The sequence below is a fragment of the Symphalangus syndactylus genome, chromosome Y (assembly GCF_028878055.3).
Source record: "Symphalangus syndactylus isolate Jambi chromosome Y, NHGRI_mSymSyn1-v2.1_pri, whole genome shotgun sequence".
Classification (NCBI taxonomy): Eukaryota; Metazoa; Chordata; class Mammalia; order Primates; family Hylobatidae; genus Symphalangus; species Symphalangus syndactylus.
Window position 1 is genome coordinate 19,124,088 of NC_072448.2, and position 25,472 is coordinate 19,149,559.

A 25,472-nucleotide genomic window follows, 5' to 3' on the forward strand; every position below is an offset into this window, starting at 1 on the left:
CTACATGGCTCCATAGAAACCGCTGTAGTAGTTGTTTCTGTGTTGTTTATCTGGAATAGCTTGGTTGTCTGGAACAGCTTGGTTATTCCCGTAGAAGGGTTTTGAGCTGTTGTGTGTGGTTAGGACATCCTCTCCTGTTCCTTTGGCTGGGAGAGAACAGGATTTCCTTGAAGTCTGTGCCTAATGGAGATTCGGTATTGGAAGCTTCTATACTCTATCACCTGGGATACATTGAAGGCAATAAGAAAATCCAGTAAATTTACCATAGTATCACTCTTCAATTCCTAAAGACCCTAGACAAGCTGTCTTCCTCTTTGTACCTTTCAGAGTCTGTCTTTGTTTCTTATTGTTATGTCTGTGGTGTTTTAGCTGTTACAAGGAAACACTGGGGTATTGCATTGTAACTGGAAGTCCTACGAAGGCTTTTAAAGTACCATGAAAACCAAATCCCATAAAGCAAAATGTGGGAATATATGATTGCAGAGAATAACATGATGTATCTACAGTGAAAAGATTTTATAAAATAAAATCTTCACTAAAATTAAATAATCTCAAAGAAGTCTTTATAATATATGTGAAAAAGCCAATGATTTTTAGCACATAAATAATATAAGTCAGTGAAGACTCTATGAAATACCTGCCATACACTTGGGAGAAAAAGAATGTCAGCACTGCTTCCAGAAAAATATAACCAAAAATGTGTTCTTTTTCAACTGCAGTAGAGATCTAGTAATAACACCTTTCTCATAGGTTTTATTTGTTAAGTAACACATGATTTAGTAGAAACCAAGCACTCATTTCTAGGTCTCTGTTGTGAAGTGAACAACTGCAAAAGCAACTCTTATGAAAACCAGAGATTATGAAAGAAAATTCTTCTTTAAAAAATCAAACTGGTTATCAAGAAAGAAAACAGCTCTGAAGTTGGGACTCCAATACTATTAATTTGAGATTAAACTTGGCAGTTCATTGAAATAGTTAATTGAGAAGTAAATTTGGATATATTCCCAAGAAAGAGACCATTTCTGTGTCCATTGGGGCTGGGCTCCCTGCCTAAATAATTAGTGAAAGAAAATGTTGTTTAGACATTTAGCTGAAATATTTGTGTCAATATGGAAAGTCATTGCCCATGGATACTAGGATCTAACACAGAATGAAGTTTTCATTCAAAGCCATGAGGAGAAAGATTCATATCACAACCTCTAACCTGTGTGATATTCAAGACTGAGGTTAGATTTTTCATATTACGTACATTATATAACTACCGGAAAAGCAGAAACTGGTATAACATACTAGATTGAACAATTAACTTCTTAAAAACCTGGAAAGATTAACATAAAACTGCCCCAGTAAGAATAAATTTACATTTAAGAACTTAAGATTGCTTTGCCACCTCAAAGGCAACATTACTAATTCATGGATGGACATTCCACACCCTAAGAGATAGCCAAGGAAGACACACTTAAGGGTCACGCTCAAGGATGAAAAGTGAAATCAAAAAAGTCATCATAATAAGTAGTTTAGGTGTTCTCTGAAACGAATAAATGGAGTCTAAAGGCAAAACAGGTGGGTAGGAGGACAAAAATAAATTTTTAAATAGGCAATTATACATCATTGAAAAATGAACCATATACTAAAGGAACTCAATTTTTTTTGTTTGTTTCCTATATAGTAGGTTCAGCACAAATATAGAAAGAATGAGTAATTTCCTAAGTAGATCTGAAAGTAAGTTTGCCAGGTGTAGGGGGAAAATTCAGGAATTTAAATATTACATTTCAATTTGAAATTTGATAATTTGTTGACAAACAACAAAGAATTTATTTTGAGTATAAACTTGTCCCATGCAATATTTAGAATATTGAAAATTACATTAAAGGCTATTTGTTGCTTATTTAAAATGATAATGTTACTGGTAATCCTGTATTATATCTGGTGACCATACATAAAAGAGAAGTTAGGAAAGATGAACTCAACACTTTTATATATTTATAAGAAACACTAGAAGACAAAAATGTATAAAAAGGGCAACATGCAAATTATGAAAATTATCTCTACCCAGGATATTATTCCACATAAGTTATCATTTAGTAACATTTAATAACATTTTTCAACTCACGAAGATTATGCCAATATTAAAGACTTATGAAAAGGCCATGGAAAACAAGTATAAAAGTTTTTTTTTAGCAAAGAGAAAAACCTCAAAATCAAAGAACTATGCAAGAATTTTTTCTAAGAGGACTAGAAATATGTTTTAGTTTGTTTAAAAAAAGTCAACTAACTGGGTCTTTCTGATTAACTACAGAAAGTACAGAAATATGGTGATTAATGTCAAAAGCAGGAAAACAAATAAATATGAGTAAGAAAAATAAATCAATAAAATTAAAAAAATAGGTGCAGTTGGGGAGACAGAGATAAAAACAAAAGCAGATAGACAAGAGGCAAAGGCAGAGACAAAAAAATCTAGGGTAAATAAAAAACTGTCTAAGCAGGTATAATTTATATGGATAAAGGAGTAACCATATTAGATATAAACTGTTTAAATTAGATTAGATTGGTAAAAATTTTCTTCTGCCTAGGAATAATCACACTGCAATATTGAAAATAAAAGTTTAGAGAAAACTAACAAGTATTTATCAAAAAAGGCCACTGATATTGTATTAGGCAAAAGAGAATTTTGGGAAAAATGCAAGGAATAAAGAGGGACAATTGTGGATAACTTAAAAGGTGACAGAGAAAATAGGAAACATCAAAATATGAAAAAAATTTAAAGATAATATAATAGTCACAAATTTAAATGCCTCAGTATCATTGTCTCAATATATGCCTGAGGCAAATTTGATGGATATCCATTTATGTAGACAAATCCCAATTGTAGTGAGAGGTGTTTAATGTATTAGTCATCTAGACTGACGAGTATACAGACATTATTTAGTGGTTAATTAAAATACTTTGCAATGTTTGTCTACTAACTTTTCATCAGCCTTTTAATGTGAAGCCAACTAGTATAGGGTGCTTTAATGATTTGACAGCTCTGCTAGTAGAGCAAGTATTAATACAGAATAGCCCTCATCCTCTTTAAAGTCAAGTCCATCTAATATAACTAGCACCTCGCTTTGCCTTCTCACATGCTCACTAGCCATCATGCTTACCCTTCCCTTCAAGATCCACTTTCTCATGATACTGTTTTCTAATTGGGCTTACTTGGATGCTAGCAAAATGCAGGCTTATCAGGATATCAAAGCAAAGAAAGAACAGGAACTGCAAGATATCCCATCTCAGTAGAAATAACTTAATTTTTCACATAAATATTTGCCACAGTGTTTCAGCCAATGCATTTACAGCTCTGACACATCATCAGACAACTGCTCTGCAGTACAGATGCCTATCCCACCAAACTAACGTAGACGTTCAAACACCTCGCTTTATGTCTCAAGCTGCTGGGCTTTTTCATTAGAGCAAATACTGGCAGTTTCATGTTAGTCATTTTAAAAGGCAACACTTTGACAAAATGGTTGTTCATACTTTGGAAATTTGTGGAAGGTTCATACTTATTGCTAGAGGATTTCTACCAAGACACTCTATGGAATATGTTTTACTCCTTGATAGGTATCTGTGACATGCCAGCACCAAAAGATGAGACCATACATTCACATATATGCCATCTGTCCTAAAATAAGTGTTATCTACATAGAAAATAAAATAAAATTGGTGTGAAGTTCCAATTCTGACAGCTGACATTTGTTAAACTTTGGCTCAAAGATAGTGTGATTCTCATACTGACTTTACAAATTATCTTTTCTTCCCAAGTCGAGGGCCAATTAACTTCCTGAGCCAATAAGAAAATACTTTTCAATAATGCTAATATTAGCTACAATTCTGCTGACTTGACTACTAAAGAAGTTGATTATGACTCATTGACAAGCTTTCCAGAAGCAATTTTATAATCTATTACTAAAGAATCTGGATTTTGACTCATTGAAAATCTTTGAAGTGCAATTTTATAATAGGTCTTATTTCAACAAAATACTAATCCAGTTTTCATTATCCTTGGGAAATACACGTCAGCTCTGTCTTAAGGAGTATTTGTTTTAAATTTCTAAGAACTTGTATTATAACCAGAGACCCAAATGTCTTTCACAGAATTTTGCTACATAAATGTTTTTCTTAATTAAGAAGTGTTACCTTATTAAAATGAGCACCATTTTAAACCATTTTTCAGTGGTCTGGGTAAACAGTTTCATACTAACTCTCTAAAATCTAATTTCAAACTTACCACAGACTTCTAATTCTATTATTTTTATAGATTTGAAGACATAATTTAAATTATAATTAGTATTTATTTTTGTCTTTTCTAAATCTTAGTTTCCTGGAATAATAAAGTTTGATGTTCATAAAGAAAACTGCTTGAATTTAAGGCATTTTCAAAAGAAACTTTACTTCTTCATTATTGTGTTCCAGACATTAAGTGACTATAGGTACTGGGTGTTAGTGATGGTAAACTGTGTGCTGTTCATTATGAAATAATCTAACAAGTTAGTAGGTTTACTAATATGAAATAATCCTAACAGGTTTCTGTGAACTTCCCAACACAGCCACTTGCCAATGTATTTGCTTGTCAGTGTTCTTGTACTAGAAAGAATTAACTTTGTGTACAAAACTGGATTTCCCAAAAGGAAAATCAACAACCCAGTGACAGTGAAGAATTCAACTGGCTTGTTGATAATCATCTGAGTTCTATTGAAATATCAAAGATTTAACACCAAGACATTAACAAATATTCACAAAATTTACTAAGCCCTCTCAATTAACTGTTCAAAATATTACAGTTCCAGATTTGAAGACGACATTTACAAAAATAATCAATAGGTTATACACTAACTTAAAGATTTCTCAGGCTGGAAAGAACCTTAGTAATGGCAGGCTCTACATGCTTATTTTACACTTACAAAGTGGCTACAAAGTGAGACAGTCTAAGCCAGAGCCATAGCCAGGACACCAGTTTCTGGACTCTTAATATTCTTTTATCTCTACTCTTTTACTAAAAATGAGGTTTTCTACATCGAGGCAATCAACAGAATGAGTAAATTTACAGAAAAATAACATCCTTGTACTCCATATAAAGGAAGAAACAAATTTTTAAAAATTACTTATTTTAAATTCATAAGTTAAAAATTCCTTTATGAGCTTAGCTCAAACTTTGAAAGTATTGGTCATACTGAAATTTTTAAAAAGTAAACAGACAACTCAAGCCAGAGCATGGGGTTAAGGCTTCACTGCCCTTAACCCACCGGAGTGTGCCCACCACTCTGGGAGACCTAGGTGATTCTGTCAGCCTCTGTTGGTCTGTGACATGCTGGCATTGAATGATTTATATCTAAGACTCCAGGACACACCTGAAGCCGAGAAAGGATCTTGTCTACTGTTCTAGGTGGAAATATCCCTGTTTTTTAAATTAAATTCCTTGCATGATTCCAAAGGGAGGCCAGGGTCAAGCATGAGCGCTTCCAGATACTTTAGTGAGAGGAGCTCTTAACATTCAGAGATATGGCCATAGTATTCTCTCCAGAAGAGTGGAAATGCCTGCACCCTTCCCAGCAGAATTTATATAGAAATGTGATGTTGGAGAACTACAGAAGCCTTGTCTACCTGGGTGTTGCTATCTCTAACCAGACCTGATCACTGTCTGGAGCAAAGAAAAGAGCCCTACAATGTGAAGATACATGACACAGTACACAAACCCTCAAGTACCTGAGAGTGAAAGAAGATGATCACACAGGCAAGGTGACCAAAGGTAAATAAGGAAGCAAGGACTTAAAATGTAGTTTGGGAAGCTCTGCTCCAATGAAAAGGCTGATTTTTTTTTTTTTCAGATTCAAAGAAAGGAACATCTTCTGTCTCATTCTCTTAAATCTTTTAAGAATCATTTTTTTTTCTTTAGTAGATCTCCCTTCAAGTCTACAGTGAGAGCCAATTGCTACTTTATCACTTATAAAGGGCTGCATGATCTGACTGCTCTTCCATTGCTTTTGGAAACACAGGAATATTTGTGTTTTTGAGGCACTCTAGGTTAAAGTAACTTTTTCAGATATTCTTTTTGCCTCATGTCTAAAATGTGTAAGGTGAGTAGTGGACATATTGGGATTTGGGTTCAGAAATCCCAGGAGCTCCAGGGACAGATGTTGCATCTTTCTGCATAATAATTTTTAATCCCATAGAGGTTGTAAATGTGATTTCACAAAAATTCTTACTCAGCAATTTCATCAAAACAATAAACATTTTTCTAAATATGAAAAAAGTAATGTTTTTTCTTCATAATTTTATTGTTTTAGTATAAACTTAGATTTGTAATTTAAACTTATATATGCATATTTTCAAATTACATTTTAAAGAATGGTTGTCCAACCTTTTGACTTCCCCAGGCCACATTGGGCCACACACAAAATGCACTAACACTCATGACAGCTGATGAGCTTAAAATAAAACAAAACAAAACAAACAAACAAAAAAATGGGTTCGTGCAGTTTTCATGACGTTTTTCACCACAGAGAAGCAAAACAGTCATCTCGTTTAAAGGGTTGCTTAGTTGCACAACACCGGCTGAAACTATCTACTCACCTTCTAGATTTCTGAAATGCCTTATGTCATTAATGAGCTTAGAACACTGCTAAGCATATATTAAGCCATTATTATTTTATTTTTTAATAACTGTTATGTTATAATTTTGTTTTATTTAGTATAAAGCCTGCTGGCACTGTGTCCATGAGATATAGCTATATATAAAAATATGTATGGTGATACATATACACACACCTACATAAATTGTATTTCTGTATAGCCAGTTGATAGGTTGTTGGAAGCTGTAACTGTAAGTGAAGCAACATATTGCTCAAGAAAACAAAATTTTATCACAGTTTAATTGACAAAAAACATATCTGAATGGCATATAGCAATACTCTTTCATTTAAAAAAATGTAGTTTTCAAGAACCTATTTTGAACATCAAGAGAAGACTATGTGACTGTGTTTGTGTCACATGGATGTTCAGATAAATAAAAATTGTATAACTATATATTTAATGTGTACAATACAATAATTTGATACTTGTAAACATTGTGAAATAGAATATAGTCAAGTTGATGAACACATCTATTACCTCACATAGATAATCCTCTTTTGTAACAGGAACACTTAAGGTCTACTGTTGTGGCAAATTTTAAGCACCCTTTACAGTATTACTAACTATAAACAATGCTATTTAGTGATCTAATAATAACTTACATTAGCCTTCTTAGACTTGCTCAATTTATGACTATATTTGTACTTTTTGAAAAAAATCTCCTCATATTCCCACCCTCAGGAACTAACGAACCACCCTTCCATCTCTGCTTCTATGAGTTTACATTTTTAGATTCCCCATCTGAGAACATGTGGTTTCTTTGTCTTTCTGCATTTGGCTTATTTCATTTACATAAACGAAACAGGTCTATCTATGTTGTAGATGGATGTTGTACATTTCCTTCTTTCTTATGGCTGATCAGTATTCTCTGTGTGTGTGTATTTTGTCTGTTGTAAAGAATACTACAATGAACATGGGGGCTGAAGATATTTCTTCGAGGTACAAATTTTATTTCTTTTGGTAGTAGTATGCCCAGAAGTGGTATTACTGGATTATATGATACTTCTATTTTTTATTGTTTTTTATGATGACTTTATCAATTTATATCTCACTGACAGCATACAGGATTTCCCTTGTATGTGTGTCTTTTTTAGTAGAATAGGATAATCTTTTGCCTATTTTTGAATGAGTGATCATCATTATTGCTTTGCTTTGAATTGCAGAAGTTTCTTACACAGTAATGATATTGGCTGATTATACATGGCTTGCAAATATTTTTCTATCTTGTAGGGTTTAAGGAAAATTTGTTTTTTCCTTTCCTGTGCAGAAGCTGTTTACTTTGATGCAGTCTCACATGTTTATATTTTCTTTTGATGCTGTGATTTTGGTGTCATATCTAAAAAGCTGTTGCCAAGACCAGTATCAACAAGGGTTTTCAATATGATTTCTTCAGGAGTTTTAAGGCTTTATATCTTACATTTAAGTCTTTCATTTTGACTTAAGTTTGGGGTATGGTAAAAGAAAATAATCTAATTATATTCTTTTGCTTGTGAATATTCAGTTTTACTGGCAGCATGTATTGACAAGACTCTACTTTCTGCATTGTATATTCTTGGTGCCCTTATCAAAGATTAGTTGACCTTGTATGCATGGATTGCTTCTGGGCTCTCTATTGTGTTCCATTGGTTTTTGTATCTGTTTTTATGCACATACCACATGCTTTTCAACACTGCAACCTTTAAATAAAGTTTGAAATTAGAAAGTATGATGCTCCCAGCTTTGTTCTTTTTCAAGATTGCTCAGGTTATTTCAAGTTGTTTAAGGTTACACTTAAATTTTACAACTGTGTTTTCTATTACTGTGAAGTCACTAACATTTTGAATCAGTAGACCCCTTTGGATAGTATGGTACTTTGATAATATTAATTATTGTAATGGAATATATTTCTACTGATTTGGGTCTACTTTAATTTCTGTCATCAGTATCTTATTGTATTTAAGGTACAAATTTTTATATCTTTTGGTATCATCAGTTAAATTTATTTTTATTAAATTTATTTTATATTATCATAAATAAAAATTATTTCTTTTTTTGTGAAAAGTTTGTTGTTATGGTATGGAAATGCAACAAATATTTGTATGTTGGGATGGGTGTGGTGCCTTATTTAACTAATCCCACTGTTTTCAGAGTCTGAGTCAGGTAGAACACTTGAGCCCAGCAGTTTGAGATGAAAAAGGCCCTGTCTCCAAAAACCGCAGAAGTGTTTGTATGTAGATTATTTAACCTGATATTTTACTAAATGTATTTATTAGTTCAAATAGTTAAAAAGAAGTAAACAGACAAACCCATGAAAATCTTCATGATAGAAAAACAGGGTGATATAGCTGTACTTGTATCACAGAATAAAAATGTCCCAATTTGTAACTGCATTTCTTTTTATACCAATGGATATGTTTCAACAAAACTAAGCTTTCGGCCGGGCGCGGTGGCTCACGCTTGTAATCCCAGCACTTTGGGAGGCCGAGGCGGGCGGATCACGAGGTCAGGAGATCGAGACCACAGTGAAACCCCGTCTCTACTAAAAATACAAAAAAAATTAGCCGGGCGTGGTGGCGGGCGCCTGTAGTCCCAGCTACTCGGAGGCTGAGGCAGGAGAATGGCGTGAACCCGGGAGGCGGAGCTTGCAGTGAGCCGAGATTGCGCCACTGCACTCCAGCCTGGGCGACAGAGCGAGACTCCGTCTCAAAAAAAAAAAAAAAAAAAACTAAGCTTTCTAGATTTTCAATGTATAAAAACTGGTACTTACATTGGAACTTATTTTCAAAAGATTATTCAAATTTCTCCTTATCTTTAAAAGCCAGCTTGTCCATATCTGAAAATTCACTTTTTTCTTGAAGTTTAGGTTGTCCCTGGTGAAGATTAGATTAGAAGGATAAAACTCATGAATGTGAAGTTTTAATAATGGAAAACCCAAGAGTACGAGTGGCAAAAAGCCTTTTATTACTCAAGAACATGCTCCATGAATTTCTTTTCTCTTTGTCTTATAAAGAATAGCTCGACCTCACCAACACCATGAGGCATTGTTCTCAGCAATTAATAACTGCTTACCCAGTTACTCCTTGTACTATTTCATGCTGTGAAGTAGGTACTACAGTTGTTAAAAGAGAATAATATTGGACTCTGAATGCTATTCCTAGGAGTTTGGTTTCTCAATAAACATGAAACATTTGTGAAGAAAAATTCTGGACACTACCAGCATGAACAACCTGAGGTTGCAATAGCACAACCTTGAGTGAGCAAAATAACCTAACTCAGCATATATGTGTGTCTTATCCTTCCTTTTGGCATATAACAAACACAAAAAAAGAAAAATGCTGGCTGGGTGCGGTGGCTCAAGCCTATAATCCCAGCACTTTGGGAGGCCAAGGAGGTGGATCATGAGCTCAGGAGATCAAAATCATCACGGCTAACATGATGAAACCCCATCTCTACTAAAAATACAAAAGTTAGCCAGGCATAGTGGTGTGTGGCTGTAGTCTCAGCTACTCAGAAGTCTGATGCAGGAGAATCACATGAACCCAGGAGGCAGAGGCTGCAGGGAGCTGAGATTGCACCATTCCACCCCGTCCTGGCTGAAAGAGCGAGATTCAGTCTCAAAAAAAAAAAAAAAAAAAAAAAAAGGAAAATAGGAAAAAAGACACTTTAGGACCATGACTGGCACTTGTTGCAGAGAGCTATATTAACATGCAGATGTTGAGGCTCAAGCCCAGAACTACAGAGTCAATTATCTCTGCTGTGGGGCCCAGGTATGGCGAGGAGTCTGTTCATGACTCAAGTCATAGCCTAGTGGACCCACTGGCCTAGTTCCTAAAAACATCCACTCCTTACAGTTTGAACAATCATACTCCAGAGCCCGGTGCCACTTTTGAATTTATTTCAATGATATTCAAATGAGAACCTTATTCAGGCAGGGCAAAGTGGCTCATGCCTGTAATCTCAGCACATTGGGAGGCAGAGGTGGGTGGATTAACTGAGGTGAAGAGTTTGAGACCAGCCTGGTCAACACAGTGAAACCCTATTTCTAATAAATACACAAAAATTAGCTGGGTAGGGTGGCACACGCCTGAAGTCTCAGCTACTTGCGAGGCTGAGGTAAGAGAAATCCTTGAACTAGGGAGGCAGAGGTTGCATTGAGCCAAGATCATGCCACTGCACTCTAGCCTGGGCGACAGAGTGAAACTCTGCCTCACTCACACACAAAAAAGTACCTTATCTGTTATATTTCAATGCCAAAATATTTTTAAGTGACTTTTTAATGATGTGTAAAATGGTTCCAACTTCAGAAATAACCTCCACTCATTTGCTTTCACAGATTTTGTACATTTGTGTTTTATCTTAATAAATTGAGTCTATTCACAGAACTACGAAGATGCTTACTAATATCATATTGTGTGGTCTATATATCCAGTTTAGCAAGTAAGTATTATCTATTTATTTGCTAAAAGCCACCTTTTTCCCTCCAGGAAATTTAGATGGTTCTCAAAGATGAAACCTCATTTTGAAGTCTGATTCCAAATTCTATACAGCCACATGGTCTGCAACAATTATCCCCCAACAAAAAATAAAATAAAATAAAATAAAATAAAATCTGAGTAAAGCAAGTGAAGGCTCACAGAGTAAGTAACATGATTCAGCTGAAGCCAACCAATCAGAAAGTTGCACTTACCCCACCTTCTGTTCTGGGGGCTGGAGAAAAGAGGAATGGAGAGGATTTGATTCAACTCAGTGGCTAATGGATAGGGTATTCTGTCAGGACAAAGACTGAGGGAAGCAAACTGTGATCTGCCCAGACCTAAAGTGCAGAAGGAAACAAGGCAAGAATATTATTAATTGCATGAAGATACCAACGAGGTTTCTAAATAACTCTATTAGTGTGACAATACATTGTTATTTTTGCAAATAGCCAATTATGATGCAGAAGATCCACAAAAGTAAGCAGCTAAATTAAATTGCAGTGGCAATAATAAAATGCATGCAACAAACAGGCAGCAAAAGAAAGGCAACTATCAGTGCCTAAACACTTCTGTGTGCCAATAACACACTAGACCTTGCCAGTGTGTCCCGCTGGCACTCACAGCAACCCTGTATCATGGGCAGGGGTTACCTTCCAGATACATTTCCCTCTCAAGGCTTCTTTTTGCTTTTGGAAGGTACAGGGAGGAGAGGCCTCGGTAGGAAGTGCCTCTACATAACCTCGAGGCTGTACTGCCTGCCAGTGCTTCCAAGAAGCCATTTCTTTCTCTTTAAGTGTTTTCAGTTGAGGCTGCTCAGAGAAACCTCTGTGCTCTGCAAAAATATGTCTTTCCAGGGAATGGGAAGTAATGTTTTTAAAAGCTCCCAGCAAGTGCAGAGAGATGGTGCACTCTTTGCTGGTAGTGGGCTCTTGGCAGAGATTTTAAAGACTCTCTGATGGCAACTTCCGAAAACCTTTTCCAAGCTTTCAGCCTCTTGCTCAAGCTCTTTGACCCTTCCCTTAGTACTGGCTACAACCCTAAGGTCAGAATAAGAAGAACTACCCTCCACTCGTCCATTTGGATGATTTGGGATACTTGATGCAAGCATAACTGCTAGAACTATTTCCTGTTTAAAAGAATTTTTCAAGAAATCCTGATGTATACCACCATTGCAAGGCACCATGTTGCCACTTATTAATCCACTGACAGAATGATCGATCAGAGACTGCTTTGGATTGTAGTATACTTCATTCTCTAGGGTTGCAAAGTACAAAAAGCTAATTTGAAAAGTGAATGAACAAGCCAGAGAAGAAAATTAATATACTGGGGTATATTTTTTTTGAAAAATGGAGAAGATAAATAATAAGGATAAACTTACACATTAAACAGTTTCTGAAGCCATGGTAGTAATAACAACTAACAATTATTGAGAGCTTATTGTACCAGCGACAGCTTCATATGTCTTTTGTAACATGGTATAATTTCAGAATCTGTTATGCACAATTTTCATATCCAAAAATCTGTGAGAATCAAAAATTTGTTCATGACTTACTTGGTGGCAAACATAATCAGACTTGAACTTATTATTTAGCTGAAAAGTTTGACCTGAACTGAGGTAAACCCTTTATTATCTTTATTTATCCCAGCATGAATATTCATACAGTTGACTTGAAAATAATTAATGCATTTCACTACAGCTGGCTGTTTAGAACTCCCATGCTGTGGATTTCAGATGCTATGAAATCCGGCTTGAATTTAAGACAAGGAAGTAAGGGCCTTCATTCACAACAACACGTGTCCAAAGAACTCTCACAGCTTCCATTTTACAGATGGGAAACTAAAGCTTACTGAGCTGGATCACATAGTTAGCAGTTCCAAGAGCTAATGGACTTTCTTAATGCAAAGCCAGTGTGTGTGCCCCACTCTCCTGCAATGTCTTCCTATGACGCTACCAAAAAGAAGCTTGCCCTCAGCAATGCATGCATGTGAAAGGGTTCTACACTCATTCAACTATTTTTGTTAACATGAGACTATGATTTCAGCTGTGAGAAGTTTCACAAACAGAACTCAAAGGCAATGAGGAACAGAAAAAAGGAAAACAAGTAAAGAGATAAAAAATAAGTAAAGTAGTGGTAGAAGAGAGCAAAATGCTGATTAGGAACGAATGCAAATGGGAACCAGAAGGCTCAGAACAAGTATGAGAAATCAGTTGAACTGGTAATACATACACACTTCCTTTGAGCTTTAAAGCAACTGAAGAAGAAAGCATCTAAGCTTCATTATCCTTATTATAAAGTAGGAAGGGGCAGAGATGTATCCACAGTGAAGACACAATAATAAAATGATACCAATAACCATTTCTTGGGTATTTTTTAGGTCTCAGGCACTGGACTGAAACCCATCTCATTTCATCTTTTACAGCATGACTCTTTAGGTATTATTATCTTCATTACAAATGAGGAAACCGAGGCCCAAGGAAGTTAAAGTAACATGCCCAAGATCAAACAACTAACTTCAAAACTGGGGTCCAAAAGAACAGTTCTCTGATTCTGAGTGCAATGTTCTCTTTGCTAAACCACTCTGCTCCTCCTGTGTATGCATATATCTGTCTAACAAGGAATCCGTAAAACTACTGAATTGGTGTTAGCATTGGGGTAACAAATAGAAAAGAAAATCCTAAGATGAATGTGGAGACTTCCGTGTGACCACCATGCCTTTCCCATTTGGAACCTGAGGCGCCCCCAAGCCATGAAGCACCTATGAAGCAAGTCACTTTTGCTGATGATCCAAATGGTATCATCAAAACGGACAGAAGGTTTTACTTCTAAGATGGCACATATTTTTGTGGCTTTTCCCCTAACATCATATTTACTTAATATTCAACAAATTATGCTTATTACATTTTCACAAGCATCAGAAGCTTTACACACACAAAATATTTATTCGTTAAAAATGTCTTTAACTTGTCCGAGTTTACTTCAGTTGCAATTTTAAATCAGCAACCTGAATAGTTAAACTCTTTACAGAAGCTTTGTAATCTAGTATCTGGGCCTTCAGCCATGCAGAATGCTCAATCTGGAAAGATTCAGAATAGGAAAAGAAATCAATGTAAAACAGAGCACGGCTTGCTTAAAAAGAAAAAAGTTATCTAATCATGTGTGTACTCTTTTTGTCGAGAAGCTTTATGCCAGTAAACTACACGGTCCCTATTTTAAAACACCACAAACAGATCACACAAGCAAATTTTTTATTCTCTTTTTCAATCATATCAAAGAATTCTAGAACAGGCAGACAGAAGACTTAGTGAATGTTTTTAACATTCCTCAGGGTAAGAATCAAGAGGTTACAATGGGTACAATTAGGCACTCTGAAAATTTTATGTTTAGGTGTATTTTGTTTCTTTTCCATTTTATTACTATTATAAATATAAAGTCATATTATCATTGGAGAATTTTCTCAGATGGAAAAGAATAGTTTCAGCATATTTGGGAGAGTAATGTTTGATGTTAAAGTAAATCTAATTTACACTAGTGTGACTTGTGCCAAGTTTACATATTGACGAAGTGTACTGGTATCATACTGGAACTGGCAAATAGCAATACTCACTTCATCTTGCAGTTGCTTTTGCAGAGCTCGTCTGTGGTTTTCAAACTTTCCATGCTGAGCTATGATGGCATTTTCTGCCTTCTGCAGTTCTTTCTGAAATACCTTAACCTCAGGAGCCAGCTTGAGCTAGACCTAAGAAGGTAAAAAAATAAAAAATAAAAAATAAATAAAAATTCCTATTCATTATCAACCTTTTCTATTTAATTTAACAAAAACCAGAGGGGTTTTAATGTGTTGTTCCTTTTCTTTGTAGTCACCCAATAGATGTGATATTAATTCTATTTAATGAGCTCAGAGCAATCCTGACTCTAAAATTTCAGAACAAAAGAATTTAATACATTTTAATGCAAACTTTATTACCCTTGGAGTCCTACTCCAAGTAAAAGAACTCTTTTAAATCCTCAAATTCACCTGAAAGCCTGTTTTGCTCCTGTACCATGTACAGAGGAGCTCCCTATGTCTTCCACCTGTTGATGACAGCCACAAGATCCAATAGGTTCTGTGCATCTGTCAGCATCAGTGGGGATCCAGGCAGAAAGCAGATGGCTGCCACAGTCAAGGTCATCTAAGAACCCATTAAAAAGGGTGACTTATTCAGCTTGCCCACAAAGGATGGGAGAGTTCCCTGTGATAGTAACAGGGCCAGTCTATTAGTACTCTTTGGGCCTGGAGGATCATAGGAGGGAGACATTCTCAGCACTGGAGAGAGACAGGTGGTGCAGAGCACTGGGAATAGGTCATCACAGGCACTATGACTTCGCTTGGCTGTGAAGTGCAGCAGCCTGTCTTGGGCCACTGTATGTGGAGGCTGGTGTCCCCACGGGCCAAACCCAATCAGCAGGTGGAGGGCAAGGGATGCCTTGATACCACCTCAAGGCAGGTTTGCAGAGTTTAATCCAAGAATCTTAATTTTATAATTCTTCCCAATTTAACCGTCCCCATACAAAGCATAGTTTTATAATATGGACCTAATACGAATTACTAAAAATTGCAAATTAGAAAAAAAATACAGTTTAAAAGATGCAAGTTTTCATTTCTACTCCCTTCTAGTTGTCATTTAAGTGATTTATTTTGTGCCAGAAGTTCCAGTTTCTCTTCTTTAGTAGTGAATAATCACTCATCTCTTTAACCTTTCCATTCAGCATAAGGTTTTGTTTTGTTATTGTTAAAGACTGGGCTTTGACAGACTCTAAGTAAACCTGATATTACAAAAGGAAAATTTATGTTTGAATAATGATTTTACAGTGCTCCAAAAGTAAAAGCTGGGAGGCTCCTTTAAGCATAGTGTCACAATTTAATTAAGGTCACTAAAAAGATGTCTAAATCTCTGCAGTAAGACCATAACTACACTAATGAAAATTATCGTCTGCCCTAAACTTCAGGCACAGGAAGTTTTATAGACCATACCTCATGATGCAAGTCCTTCTAAGATTATCACTCCATTTTCCAGAGACAGCAAAGAGCCCTACAACAATCACACATCATAGCTATATATATATATATATAAAATACGGTATAATATATGTAAGATATAATATATGTTATATATAATGTAATATATGTAATGCATAATATATATTATATATTATATAGTATAATATATGTAATACAATTACATGTATAGTATATGTAATACATATGTAATTATATATAATATATGTAAAATTATGTATATTATATAGTATAATATACATAATATATAATATATTATATATCTATATATAATATAGATATATGTATATATAATATAGATATATAATATATATTTTAATACATATATATATATATATATATACACACACATATATTCTTTTTTTTTCTTTTGAGACCAAGTCTTGCTTTGTCACCCAGCCTGGAGTGCAATGCCCCAATCTCAGCTCACTGCAACCTCCACCTCCTGAGTTCAAACAATTCTCTTGCCTCAGCCTCCTAAGTAGCTAGAATTACAGGATATGCCATAACGCCTGGCTAATTTTTTATTTTTAGTACAGACGTGGTTTTACTGTGTTACCCAGGATTGTCTCAATCTCCTGACTTCATGATCCACCCTCCTCAGCCTCCAAAAGTTCTGGGTGACCCACCGCATCCAGCCCATAGCAATATATATTTTTTAAATATGAAAAAAGTTAAGGTAAGAATGATTAGGCATGGTGGCTAATGCCTGTAATCCCAGCAATTTGGGAGTTGAGGCAGGAGGACTGTTTGAGCTCAGGAGTTTAAGACCAGCCTAGGCAACATAGCAAAACCCCAACTCTACTGAAAATATAGCCAGGTGCCGTAGCTTGTACCTGTAATCCCTGCATTTTGGAAGGCCAAGGCAGGCGGATTATTGAGGTCAGGAATTCAAGAGCAGCCTGGTCAACATGGTGAAATCCCATCTATACTAAAAATACAAAAATTAGCTAGGTGTGGTGCAGGCAACTGTGATCTCAGCTACTTGGGAGGCTGAAGCAGGAGAATCACTTGAAACCAGGAAGCAGAGTTTGCAGTGTGTCGAGACCATGCCATTACACTCCAGACTGGGTGATACAATGAGACTCCATCTTTGGGGGGGCAGAGGGAAGAAATACAAAAATTGCCAGGCATGGTGACAAAAGGTTGTAATCCCAGCTACTTGGGAGACAGACATGAGAACTGCTTGAACCCAGGAGGTGGAAGTTGAAGTGAGCCAAGATCACACCCAAGTACTCAAGCCTAGGAGACAGAAAAAGACAGTACCTCAGAAAAAAGGAAAACAAACAAACAAACAAGCATCTGTACATGTTTTGAAATGCTTACATTTTCTTATAGTATGATATATCTCATATTTGAGTATGGAAGCCTACAAAGTTCTCACTTAAGTCAAAGCTGCAAAAATAAATTTTATATACAAAATATGTTGTAAATACCTAAACTTCCAACTTCCAACAGCAAGCACGTGAATGAAGAGAAAAGTAAAGAAGCAATGGCATGTAAAAAGTGCACCTCGTTTTGTTTTAATCTGTAAGATAACAATGTAATGACAGGAATTTTTATCTGCTGTTGATGGAAGGAGTGAACAAGCTGATGTAGAAACTAATTGTATTGGTCACCTGCTATGAACTAGACATATCAGGTAGCTCAGTGAATTCCCTTAACAAACCTATAATGTGGAAAATATCCTAGAGTTTACAGCTCAGAAACCTGCAGGTGAAGAACCTACCAAAAGGCACACAATCAATTAGACACACAGGATTCAAGCAGGACTGCAGGACTCAATGCGTTGTCTCTGCTTTCCTATGTGACATTGATTGAAATTAAAAACTTCTGTATTAACTCCAGCCATCAACCTCTTAGCCATATAAATGGCAATCCAAACATCTCAAGAGGATGACTTAGAATAAATTATGTATGACTAAAATTTTATATATTGCTTAAGATCTATTTCAAAAATCAATATGCTTAAGAATTACCTCAAGTTCTTTTATATGATTTACAGATTGATTGATTTCCTCCTTATTTGGATTAATAACTATGTGCTCTACTTGCAAGTGAACAGCCTTACCTGAAAGAAAGAGCCCAGTTTAAACACTGTAATGTTTTCCTAGTGAATACAAATACATTTAATATTTATGATCAGTATTTCAGACCTAAAGACCATTATTTTATAATGCAAAATAGCATATGTAGGGGTCAAAAGTTTCACAGGTGAGTAAGAAATAAACCTCATTACTCAACAGTTTATATGAAGCTGTAACTGTCAGGTAAGCATTGAAATTCCACCTGCTACCCATGGTAACCAGAGTTACACCATCTACCCAGAGCATACGGCTTTAATACCCATAGCTCTTAAATTCCTTGAAAACAGAGATCTGTCTGATGCTACAGAGTAACAGATAATATTGTTATGTATTGTCATTATTATTTTGTTATTTTCACTTCATCTAACATGAGTCTATGTGGATATATCATCAAAACATAATTTGTTACATACAGGATGGTATTAATCCATAAAAGAAGTATTAGTCTCCACAAGATAGTAGTTAAAGGGAAAGCTACATATTGGGTGTCTGGTCAACTTCAAGTAACCAGCCTTGGTTTAATCCCAAGAATCTATTTGAAATTTCCTCCAAAAATTCACTTCCATTGTAGGCAATTTCCTAGAAATGTACGTGTAAAATATCTGAAGATCAATGAATTACTCAACTTCTATAGGCTCAGGCCAATGTATACAAGAGTTCAGGAGGTTATATATGAAGTAAAAGTATTATAAAGAATAAATATACTGGAAGAAAAAGAGGCTAGGTGCCGTGGCTTATGCCTGTAAACCCAACCCTTTGGGAGGCTGAGGGGGGAGGATTACCTGAGGTCAGGAGTTCAAGACCAACCTGGCCAACATGGTGCAAACCCATCTCTACTAAAAACACAAACATTAGCTGGGCATGGTGGCAGGCACCTGTAATCCCAGCTACTCAGGAGGCTGAAGCGGGAAAAAACGCTTGAACCCAGGAGGTGGAGGTTGCAGTGAGCCAGGATCATGCCATTACACTTTAACCTCTTGAGACTTCATCTCAAAAAGAGAAAAAAGAAGAAGAAGCAAAATAAATTAGAAACTAGGTCACAGAGGACAAAGAAGTTAAAATTTTTCAAACTGAAAAATAAAGTATCTTATTGTCACAAGTCATATGTACCAGAGGGCTATTAGTTGCTTCCAACTTCTTGACAATTACAGATTTAGCAAAATATATTGAAATAAAGTAGAATAAAATATCCATGATAAATCACTGGCCTTTGTGAATACACAAAATATTAAACATGAAGCTTTCTCCAAAGAGAGTGAAGACAATTTTTTTAATTTTATATAATTAAAATTACAAAAAAGTATAATTTTGTGAGAACAATGAGGTATAAGCTATATTTTTTAGGATATAGGAAAGACCCAACTTGCAAAGCTAATAACCTATGTCGGAACTGAAAAATACAGCTTTGTTCCCCACCCAAACATCACCTTTATTCTTCCTTTTATCTTCAATCAGTCAATTAGTTCTAACGAGGGAGTCATCCTTTAGTTCAAGTCGACACCTGAGAATCAGAACATCTAAATATGCATTCCTCAGTTATCTTTCTGGAAAGAGCGATATTAATGCAGGAGCTTATCTATGGCACAGGCACACCTATTATGGTATTAATGCAGGAGCTTACCTATGGCTTATCTATGGCACAGGCATTCCTGAAGGCATTGAACATGACGTTATGTAAACTTCAAAGTCCCTCAGTACTAAAGCCAGGGATGTGACTTCCAAACATAAAGTGTCCACTAAAACCCTGCCTCTACCCTATAAGGCTCAATTACACAAAATGAAGAATTGTGTTGTCAAAAGGTTACTGGAATCACTTTTCAGTTGGTCTCAACTGACACAAACAGCAAAGAAGAAAATTAAACTTACAGAGAACACAATAGATGCTATCCCAAAGGATAATTAGACAGTCACTTCCAATTCACCTGTACTATCTGCCCACTCCCAACCAACTTAAGAACTTTGTGCCCAGGGAGTAAGAATGGTCTTGAGAGACAAGTGGCAAGGGAATTACAACTGGATTAGCAATACCCAAAGGCCCATTTTCACAGTTTCACTTCTCTTTCCCAGCTGTTAAAAGCTGCCCTTTTGGTTCCAAAAGAGAAAGGAGACACTCCTGTGGTGAACAGCCTCCAAACTCTCACACGTGCCAAAGTCATATGAAGATTCCCAAAGCCAGAAAGACACTATGCAGGCCGTGGAAGCTGTCACAATGGTACCAAACAGTTCACTAGCTCCATAATTGTATATTAATTAACACACAATATAAAGCTGACGCATACATTTTAATTTATTTATTCCTAAAAATTTAGTAACTATAGCAACGTCTATGTTAGCTGTTCTAGTATAGGAATTGACATAAAAGATGTGGGTAATATACATCATTTCAAAACTGATTTAAAAAAAAGCTGCCATATTTTGTAAAAATAGAATTTAAGAAAACTTTACAAGTACTATGTAATGAAGTGTCAGTGACAAATTATGAGGAAGGCAATAAAAACAGGCCAAATAAATGTCCAGAGGACCTGACTTGTGTCATTTCCTCCTATTGCACATTTACAACAAATATTAACTGGGAACTCTTTATGTGTCAGATGCTTTCTCACCCACTGAAAATTTACCATATGGGCATAATGTCTTAGCACTGAGCTATTATCCATGGATACACAAAATTTAAGAGTACAGAAAAGTCAAAGTAAACATAGTTGTCCTTATTTCCCTTTCCCTATATCACTTTTTGCCTCACATAGTTAATTTTAGCTCCTTTCTTTTGATTCCGGCTTTGCAGAATAATGAAGGAATGCAAGGCACATCGTCACTGACAAATAGTATGACCACTAAGTATAATTTATATATTGTAAGATATCCCCATCTTTGTGGCAGTAGTGTGGGATAGAGGAAAAGATCATTAAAAGTGACTATAATTCAAATTCTACAGCTTATCAACTATGCAAGCTGAGCAAATCACAAGGTACCCTGAAAATTAAAACTTTATATTCTGCTCCCCCTCTCCTATGTGCCTCATTCACACTTTTATGTTTTTTCTCCTGGAGCATCTGGGTCCTGAAATTAGCAAAAGTATAAAAACAAATAAACTACGATATCTGATGTAACAAATTTAGGAAAAAACATCAAGTGTTTTTCATTCAACAGACTAAAACTGCTACATGACTATTACTACTGAGAAGTAGAAGGAAAGAGCCAGAAGTCCTCAGTATATTTTATGAACTGATCTAGTTATGGTATATTGAAAGTACCAGCACCAGGGGCTATAGTATTTTGCTAAGGGGTGTGTGAGAGTCTCAAGAGGGAAGTAGTTTCCCATAGCAGATAATTAACACTTTATCACCTGCAACATTAATGGTTGCAGATAATAAATGGCTAAAATCAATTCTGGAATGAAAGAGTGATCCTATTAGTTACAAAGCAACAAAAGTATATTTAGGTACTTGATTTTTTATAATGCTGTTTCTTACTGTAGGATTTAATTAATTAGCCCATAGATATTTAAGGTATAATAGTTGTTTTTGACATTTAATACTATATCACATGTAGCAAAGTGGGGTTGCCCACACCTATAATCCTAGCTTTTGAAAAGGCTGAGGCAGGAGGATCACTTTACCCCAAGAGTTTGAGGCCACCCTGGAAAACAAAGGAAGTCCCTGTCTCTTAAAACAAAACAAAACAAACAAACAAACAAAAACCCTAAAAAACAAAAACTATTGATTGAATATTGAAAAATTACCAAGAGATGGCAAAAGATAGACGGATCTTCCAAATATGGAAGCCCAAATATGGGCTTTCAAATACTTAAGAATAGAACGGTCGATTTATAGGGAGACTTCAGATCAACCATAGCTCCATTTCCCAAGCCAGGGAGGTGAGTTCACAGGGGCTGAGATCCAGCCATTCTGAAGAAGTGCTACAAACACTGACTAGTCTAAGAACAGTTAAAGGCTCTCAGTATTAGCTCCCTCTGCTGGTAATCTGGAAAGCCATGGGGAGGTAAAAACCACCCTTATTTAGGTTATATGCTGGTAGAGGGAACAGGAGTAGAAAAAATAGAGGTAAAGAAGTGATGAACTCTCTCTGCCCAAATGTTTCTTTTTTCCCGTTCTCTTGATCAATTTACCTTTTCATTATTGCCAAAAAGAGAGTAAGGCTGGCAGAGAGTTGAAATCAAACAAATCAAACCTATAGAAGTGAGAAAACAACATTAAACAAGATGGAGACAAATTATTTAATGAACTAAGATTCCTAGAGTATCTATGGGTGTCAATTAACAGCACATTCCCAGTGGAAAAAAAAGGCTTCTTGCACAAACTATAGACAGGTGAGCTTGCTGTCAATCCCAGGTAAGATCTGAAAGATGGAACATGTGTGAGCACTTAGAAAAAGTGAATAACCCATGAGAAATAATTTCACCCAGTGTAAGTCAAGTCAGACCACCATGCTTCCTTTTATGAGCATAGAACTGGTAAGAGCTGCGGCCTGTAAATACAGAATTCAGTTACTGTACATAAACACACAAAACTATCAGACCTGAAAGACTGAAGTTAACTGCAAAACCTATGATCTGTTCAAGAATTAATAGCCTGTCCAAATTTTCTGTCTGGCCTCACTGTAGCCTGGTTATAGTATCTCATTCTGCTTTTCATCTTAATGTTTAACATTTCAAAAGCAAAACCCTAGTGTTTGTTCGTCTTCAATTGTACCATCTAATACTAGGTGATATAACCTTTATAAGCAAGAATTCTATTTGGCAATAAACATTAGAATATTTTGACATATATTTAGTAATTCTTTTTAATCTCATCATTCTGAATATCCAAAATGAGCCTGCATTACTTACAATTTAAAAGCTTCAACTCTCTGTGTCAGCTCTTTTTGTCTTCCTCTTAGCAAATCTGTATCTTTTAATAGATGTTGGCCTTGAGTATGATTATTTTGTTTCAATCGGTATAGAAAAACATTTTTTAGCAAGCAAGCTAATGAAAGCAAAATAGATTTAAATGAATTTACTGCTTTCTAAATCCGAAAAGCAAAGTACAGACATTGAGGATGACAATTTCACCTTCAAGAGAATTGAACTTGGGCAGCTGTGGTGGCTCACATCTGTAATCCCAACAATTTCAGAGGCCAACACAGGAAGACCACCTGAGGTCAGGAGTTCGAGACCATCCTGGCCAACATGGTAAAACCACATCTCTAATAAAATACAAAAATTAGCCGGGTATGGTGGTGGGCACATGTAACCTCTGGTACTTTGAAGACTGAGGCAGGAGAATCACTTGAACCTGGGAGGTTGAGGTTCTGGTGAGCTTATATCTTGCTACTGCACTCCAGCCTGGGTTACAGAGTGAGAATCCATCTCAAAATAAATAAATAAATAAATGGAAAATTCTAGCCTTGAGTTTGAATCTTTTTAACTTTGTTCAAAAGCAAAGTTTCAACTTTATTCAAATAGATATTCTAGCTGCATAAAAATTGACTCCCCTAATTACTATTAAACTTCATTACCATACATTCCCAACATCCCTTATGTAATATATGCTACTTAGTGCTATAACGTCTCTCAGTCCTTTATCTAAAACAAAACAAAACAAAAAAATTTTTAGACAGGGTCCTGCTCGATTCCCTAGGCTGTAGTGCACAGGTGATGTCTCTGCTCACTGCAACCTCTGCCTTCTGGGCTCAAGGAATCCTCCTACCTCAGCCTCCTAAGTAGCTGGGACTACAGGCACACACTACCAAGTCCAGCTAATTTTTTGTATTTTTTGTAGAGATGGGCTTTTGCCATGCTGCCCAGACTGGTCTTGAACCTCTGGATTCAAATGATATGCCCACCTCTGCTTCTCAAAGTGCTGGGATTACAGGCATGAGCCATCATACCTGTTCCCCTTAACTAAAATTTGGTAAGTTCTTCAGGAAGAAAATTGAACAAAATGTACCTTCAGAAATAAAACTCCAAAAGAATAAAATCACCATGTATTTTACTGGTGGTGCTGCCTGAATGTTTCAGTTTATGGGTCATTGTGACTTAGAATTAGCAAGCTCATATGAACTCTTACATAAATGGACCATTCTTCCATTTATGTTTCCACAGAGCAACAATTTATTAACTACCCATTTCATGTAAAGCAGCATACTGGGAACTGGATATAAAAATAGTCCTCATCTCTAAACGCCTCATGATTTAGTCAGGGAGAAACAATCACAATAAGATATGATAATTTTGTAACTGATGTAAATAAAGACTACATGCAGGAATGAGGCCTAAATGGGTCGCTCAGTAGGAGTTGGGGAATGCAACAGTGAGGGGACATCCAAGCTGGGTCTTGAAAGACAGTATGGTTTTCAGGGAAAGAAGGGATTTGACATTCTAGGTGAGGAAATACAGACATGGTGCTTTTTATGAGGTGACAATCTTCCTCAAAGCCTTCAGATACTCGCAGTTAAGTAAACTGGAGTCAAGTCTGTCACCTAGCTTGAAATGGAAGTTATTAGACTAAACACTATCCAATCATCTCAAAGATCTGTGCTGCCAACATTATAGCTGAAGAAAGCCCAATTCCCAGAAATGCTATACAAAATTTTAGAGGGGATGTCCTTAGCATTAAACAACTATGTCTCATTGAGAAGCCCCAAACAAGAGTTGATGCTAGAGGGAAGCCTTCCTACTTTTAACATGTGGCAGCATCAGTTCTAGATGTAGGTTGAAAATACTGCTGTAAATCCAGTGTGGTCTAAGACACACCCCTGGAAGAAAAGTATTATTTCTTAAGGGAATAGATCCAATCCCACTTGCCCACACTAACTCCCTGCACTCCTCATCCTCACCATCTCTTGCCCAGTTAATTTCCTGGTGACCAGAAGAAACAGCCACATGGGTGACTCTTGCGACCCTGGTGACTCCTGTACTCCGGGGACCTTGACCCTTGCTCATTTCCATGGCTCTGTCAATGGCATCACCTGTATTTCATTTCCAGTTTCCACCTGAAACCTCATCCTGCAATACTGTACTATTGGACTATCCTTATTCTTCCTCCTGCCACTCTCAATACAGGTGATCAGTCCTCACTGCCTTAAAGAGCTGTTCTTCCCTTACATGAGCTAGTCTACATCTCCAAGATGCTCCTAAAACCCAAAATCTAACCCTCTAATCTGCCGGAGAAGATGGAGCTTAGTTAGGTTGTATTTCCCC

General features: G+C 36.2%; 1 pseudogene; it reads right to left on the reverse strand.

The window, feature by feature from the left end:
* Positions 1-25,220, reverse strand: LOC129476710 (centriole and centriolar satellite protein OFD1-like; annotated as a pseudogene).
* Positions 25,221-25,472: the final 252 nt, after the last annotated feature.